This window comes from Paramormyrops kingsleyae, chromosome 5, assembly GCF_048594095.1.
Source record: "Paramormyrops kingsleyae isolate MSU_618 chromosome 5, PKINGS_0.4, whole genome shotgun sequence".
In the NCBI taxonomy this organism is placed as follows: domain Eukaryota; kingdom Metazoa; phylum Chordata; class Actinopteri; order Osteoglossiformes; family Mormyridae; genus Paramormyrops; species Paramormyrops kingsleyae.
Window position 1 is genome coordinate 33,907,568 of NC_132801.1, and position 6,753 is coordinate 33,914,320.

Genomic DNA, 6,753 nt, shown 5'->3' on the forward strand with positions numbered 1-6,753 from the left:
TAGGTTGTACCCACAAGACATTTACAAGACATTGGGAATCATTTGCTGGTGTAAGGGAGGTTCTGCCGATTCTTGGGAGATTTTCGGTGGGATGTCTGAATTAGTATTTGTCTGATTTAGTATTTTAACACTTAAAACATTCTGTTCTCTTAGTTGTAAATTTTGAATGCATCTCTGTAATTACAAACCTATACTTCTGTCCCATAATGTTACGACAGAACACCCGGGTGAGATCAGAAGTCTTTTATTGGGATGAGGCAGGATCGGATCCAGAAGACAAGCGGGGTCGAAACCAGATATCAGTCCGATACAGTTCACCAAAGCCGAAGGAGCGTCCAGAGGGGATGTCTTGAAGCCGGGCGTTGGGGAGTCAGGAAACCGGGAAATCCGTCCGATGACGTGGACAAGACACACGAGAAGGAACCACGTGGGACGATCAGGGCTGGTCAGGAGGGAGGTGGGGAGGAGAAGGAGGCGCGGGCAGAGGGAGTAGGGAGAGTCGGGCGGAACGGAGCTGAAACAGAGACAGGGATTAGATTCGCTCGGAAGTGTCATAACTAACAATACCTCGCACGGAGCGATCTCACGATGTTAAATATTCAGTCCTCCTGCAAAAAGTCATTCAATATTAAAACCTGAAGAAATGACATAATGTATACATTAACATACCTGCCAACAGCACTACACACACCAAGGGATGCTGGAGCTCATATGTAGATGGTGCTCTGACCAACAAAGCAAAGTTACCTGATCACACGAGATGATACATCTGGCTTTTCTTACCTCAGGATGTGCTGTTTAATTATAAAGGCTTAAGCAGGACTTAGATGGAAAGATGGCTGCAGATATGAAATTTTGACAGGATCTATTTCTCATCCCGAACAACAGGCCAAGCATGGACCTTCTGCAGACTTTATTGTAAGGCGGAGTTGTAGCACAAACCTGCGCCCTAGGTACCTGACAAAGACAAGCCGATGCAGTACAGTATGAGGCCACCGGCTCCATGTGGGGTTTGTCCGCTTAAACGTTGACAGTATCTCCTGCCAAGGTGTTCTCTTGCCCTCATTCTTCTCACCGCTTTCGGGTTCGGGTGTCTGTGGAAGAGAGCCAGTTGGTATCTCTGGGAACTCCAGGCCTGCCTCAGCCCAGCATGCAACCCCCATCTTTATATGGACACCTGCCAAGTGCCCCAGTAGGAAGAACTACTCCATGTCCATGTGAGGTAGGGCCTGACCCGCCCTCAGACTTTAGTGGCATCAGGAGAATAGCCTTTGTGTGTCTGTGTCTGTGTGTGCATTATACCTTTTCACGCAGCATGATATTCTCCTAGCACAGGAGTGGTTAAGCACTTTACAAGTGGTACTACAACTGGTTTACATTGGCAGCCTTCCTGTGTAACCTCCATGGTCATCTCTGCATGGTTAAATTTCAAATTAACCCGTTTCCTTGTAGTGAAAATTGCAGCGCTATGCAATTGGCAATGTTTCCCTCACCCACCAGGAGGCGCTATGTGAGATCAGCCACCAGTGACACTTGCTTTAATCTCCACTGTCTGCTGTGGATTATGCAAAACGCAGCCAAGCACATGGGGCCTCCTAAGGACTCGGTGGCAGGCCTGTAATTAAAATGACATGGATAAATTACAATGCTGTAATTATAAGCAATGACAATACCAACAACAATTGTAATTATAAACAGAAATTATTATTTTGGTGGGCTGTGGCCTAATTTTGTTACATTTGCAATAATTTGCTGATTCATAATGTAGAATTCAGGGTAATCTTTGCACAGACAGCTAACAGCTTCCTGCACAGTACTGATTTGAGACACGCAGAGGGTGAAAATCCGTAAATGAAAATGAGGAACATCCTGTAAAACCCACAAATAACAGACAGGGTTTACACAAAGTATAGACAGTGGGTTTTAGCGAAAAATGCACTTTATTGATCAGCTATTCCTCCATGTCACATAGGGCATCTAGTTATATTTGCATGAACAAAATGTAGTATTAAGATGAGTAAACTTAACAGATGAGGTTAACAGGTTCATGTCTGATTCATTTAACACCACCTTTCTTTCATGTTTTGTATATTAGATAAGTTGTGCACTACTGCCACACTTACATAAAAATCACTGACCAAAAATCACATGACCACGGCTCTGCAGCATTCACAGGTGCAAACCCGGATCGCACTTTAAATCCACGCTGCTGTGACCGTTCTGTGTCACATCAAGGGCAACGGTCTGTCCTCTGTTTTTAAAGGTATAGAAAAACACAGGGAACAGGGAAGTTATTGCTTTCTGGCCAATGGAAAAAAACGAAATCACTGTCCATGGTGCTGACTTATGCACGAACAATTAGAAAAGAAGACTAGACACTAGGGCTGTTTTCGACTAAGGATTTTCATAGTCGAATCTGATTCGTTCGATTTTGCCGTAGTCGACTGATAGTCGAACCTTTTTTTTTTTTTAGATAGCAGCTAGATTTTTTCCATTTCAAACAAAAGAGTTAAAAAAAACTAAAAGAAAAACATGGTGTGTAACAAATACCTTTTATTCATTTAAAGCCAAATTCACAATCAGAATCTAGTGATCCCGGAAAATAAAATAAAATAACTGTCGTATTGCACAGCCTTGTATGCAAGGACAACATAAGCCCCTAGTGATTGTGACGTTGTCTACGTATAAGCCCGTATAAAGGATAGATATGTTTAATGAGGAAACTAACTGCGCAAAGTCATGCACTTTTTATCTAGACGTCTGAAAAATTGTTTGAATCTCCGGTCTCAAATGAAAAAAAGTTGCACAGAAGGACCATTGTCAGCATCAGCTCAAGTAAATGGTAACCACGCTTTCGAACAAACACTTTTCTCCGCCATGCATTGTTCTTAGCAGCTCTGTGTCTCCGAGGACGGCGCTGTCTGTGATCAGGGCAGAGTAACGCAACTCTCACACACGCTGCAGTATTTGAGAGCTGCCTGCTCCGCCCCACACACTCACAGAGTGAAACTCTCCGACACAAGAAAAAAACATAACTGATAACATCGGGCTGATATGGTAATAATTAAAATGTTAACAATTAAAATGATTTTTAACGATTAAAAAACGTCTGTGAGCCCACCAATAAGCGCACAAAACGAACTCTATTAGAATCAATGATCCTTAATGTTACCTGTAAGCTACAGTTGGTTGAAGGCTCATTATCATTACCCCAGTTCCCAATAGCGTAATTCGCGTTTTCTTTTAAAGCAACATTTCATAGCAAACTACTTAAATAAACAGGTCATTGAAAGATCAGAATTTAAGCCTTACCGTTTTATCCCAGGACTCTTCCAAAACTTCTGGCTGTGGTCCTGCACAAGGCAGCATGGGTCACGTGTTCCACAGCAACAATAACACTGGGCTGCCCGCAGACGTGCCTGTCTGAAAATCGGCGTAGTGCACTCGGATATCGGCCGATGCCGATACATTAAAAAATGCTAAATATCGGCCCGATATATCGGCCGGCCGATATATCGGTCGACCTCTAGCTGCTTCTCATTGGTTACATAACACTTTCCTACTATTCGACTATGAGGTTCATAGTCGAATCAGACGTCTACGAATCGAATCGTCGAATCCTCGACTATTAGAAGTCAGCCCTACTAGACACATTTAGGAAATTTGCGGGAGAAATAAAATTTGATGACCTATGTTAACAACTAGCTACTACTTTACAAAATGGAAGGACTGTAAAGGACTGTTTTGTTTCCGAAAGGAAGAGATACATTTTCTGACAACCCTTACTTTAAACTCAAAGCACATTGTCATGCTAATACACAGTGAGAACTGCATATCTGTCTCCATAACGAATAAACCTGCTGTTTTATTAATTATTGCTCTTTTTTGATTAAACGTCCCTATGACAGTCGGATAGGAGGAAGCCAATGAAACATTGAAGTGAACTATTTAGTTAGAAAGAGACTGACTCTGGCTTTAGTGCAAAGTTAATTATATCTGCAGTTAAGATACAGCTTTGTTGGTGTGACCATTTAACTGGAATAAAGAAGCAGTTGAAAAGAACACATTGGTGTTTTTCATCACACTCCAAACTATATTAAGGAATTGTGTCACTTGCTAAATGCGGGTAAAAAAAATAAACTCTATTTCTCTCTCTTTCTCTCTCTCTATACATACAAACACACACACACACACACACACACACACACACATATATATATGTCCTCCTGAGACCCAAGGAAAAAAGTGTCCTTCAATTGTAGGTTATTTGTCTTTGGAGGAAATAAGACATCTTACAATTTAGATTTTTTCAAATTAATTTTTATTTGTAATTTCACAGCATGTCCTCTTTAGTGTACAACAGAAATACATAAGTTTCCTTACATCAGTGAAAAGATGCACTACAGATGCAAAAACAAAATGTCCACTACAATGGACATAAATGAATGGGTGGGGTCTCAGGAGGATATATATATATATATACACACACACACACACACTCTCTATATATATACATATATACACACATGCATTGCATAATATATTTATTGGTACCCCTTGTACAGATCAGTAAATTCACTTCTCGGTGAAGTATCTTCATCTCACACTGTAAAAATGAGAAAAATCACATTTTGATTCAAATTAATTTATTCAAAAGAAAAACAAATCCAGGTCAGGTCAAGCTGGGGAGGATGCACTGAAGATGCCACACCCACCTCATATATGAAACACCTTGGGATCCTGGTTGTTGACCCTTCCAGATCGGGTGGTTCACAGCTGATTGGAGGATCGGCCTCAAGAACTGTGGACCCAGAGATGTCCAACGTCCTAGCTGGAGGGTCATCTTTAAACAGCCACTCCAAGTAGCTGGCCCAGAGGTTCACAACTGTAGTGTTCCTTCACCTGCCCTGATTGCTACTCTCTGAGGAAAAGATTCAGATGCACGTAATGCTTCGATACCTCTGTAAGCAGGATGTGGGTCACTAGACTACAGATGGTGTGTCACCTGCTCACAGATTCATCTAACAAACACGTCTTTATCTGCCCTCAGAGGCCTCACAGCTGTCCTCCTCAATTGCTGGTACAGACGGGAGTTGCCACCGAGTCCTGTCCGGCGCCTCCTCTTGATAATATCTAGGGTGCCCTACGACATGAAAAACCTCCTTCTGGCAAAACCAGTAACACAAACATAACCCATAGCAACCTTCAGGGTCTTGTCACGGAAGGTCTCCCACATCACATTAGAGTAGGCAGTCACACCCAAGTATACAAGTTCCTCACACAAACTACATGCAAACTTATCACAAATAGCTTGATCTTAGAGTCTTGCCAAGTCTACCCTCATTCTCCTAATAAGTGGTAGCCTACTGGATCTAAGCTGAATCTTCAGAGAAGCAACAAGAAGTCTGTGGTCAGAATTCACAAACTCTGCAGGCTGCAGGAACCTCCAGCATCTGCTCACTAGGATGCGATCGATCTCCTTCACTGCACCATCAGTGTACCAAGTCCAATGATGCAGCTCAGGGCTATGGAACCAGGATCCATCACCACACAGCCCCTGACCTTTCTCAAAGTCAAGGAACATGGAGCCACTTTCAGCCCAGGTACCAAACCCGCGGGGACCAACACAATCCTCATAGCCAGCCCTGTCAGTGCCAGTGGCCACACTGAAGTCACCCATGACCAAAGGAGTGTCACCTCATCGCACCTATCAACCACTGAGCGAGTAAAATGTCTCCCTCAACGAGACATCACTCGGCCGGAGCATACATTGAGATAACAGACAAGACACCCAAGGAGTGCCTTAGCCTGAGTCTCATAATACGCTAGTTGAAAGGAGTGACATCAGACACCATCAGGAGGAGCTGATCTGCCACAGCAATAGCTACTCCCTGAGTAAGGAAGGTATCAGAGCAACCAGACCAATAATAGGTATACCCACCTCCAGAGATCGGGCCACTCCTAGGTCTACATGCCTCAGTGAGTGCTGCCACTGAAATGTGTTGTTTACAAAGCACCTCCGACAGCAGGGGAAGATGGTCATCATTCCGGAGAAACAACACTTTCCGCGCACCTACCCAGAGGGTCGCCTCAAACTGGGACCCAAGTGCCGGCATGCAGCAGGAGACACCTCAACACCACACCAGCTCCAGTCTCCAACAGACTTGACCAGACTTGCCTCTCTCTGTAAATGATTAAGCTGTGAATAGTGTACAGTTCTGTGTTTGAATGGGTTCCCTGTGATGGGCTGGCGTCCTCTTAATGGTGCTTCCCTGTCTTCTGCTATGTGGGATAGGACAACAAAATGGCGATGTATACATTAATCATGTAATAATGATAGATGCATTTACAGGCTAGAATTACTTAATGTTTGTGTTAAAGCTAATTATGGTAACACTAATCTATAGAAATGTAACTACCAAGAAGAAGCGACTGCATGATTCTGTTGTCCCTCTGTGAATAACCTACATTGTGATCACAATGATATCAGGGACCAAGGCACAATAGGAAGCGCATACAGTATATAAGCAGAAGAATCTAAAAATAGTGAATAATGAAAAATATATATGTATATAAAAAAGAAAATCATGAAAAAGGAGAAATAGAGAATTCACTAGTTGCTATCTGAAAATTTAGGGCTTTCATAATAATACAATAATCAAGCAGTTTCCCGGTGCTGAATACGAAACGGCATCTGCGCTCAGACCCTGTTAGCTAATATTTGTTTCTGAGATCTGATTGTCAGTCCTTAAA

The 6,753-nt window shown here is 42.8% G+C and overlaps 1 long non-coding RNA gene across 1 annotated transcript; it reads right to left on the reverse strand.

Moving 5' to 3' along the window:
- Positions 1-146: 146 nt before the first annotated feature.
- Positions 147-5,905, reverse strand: LOC111847755 (uncharacterized). Its single transcript, XR_002839163.2, has 6 exons — positions 4,716-5,905; positions 4,555-4,606; positions 2,139-2,251; positions 1,498-1,615; positions 958-1,094; positions 147-514 (listed from the first exon to the last, which is right to left on the reverse strand). It is a non-coding gene; the product is annotated as an uncharacterized lncRNA (long non-coding RNA).
- Positions 5,906-6,753: the final 848 nt, after the last annotated feature.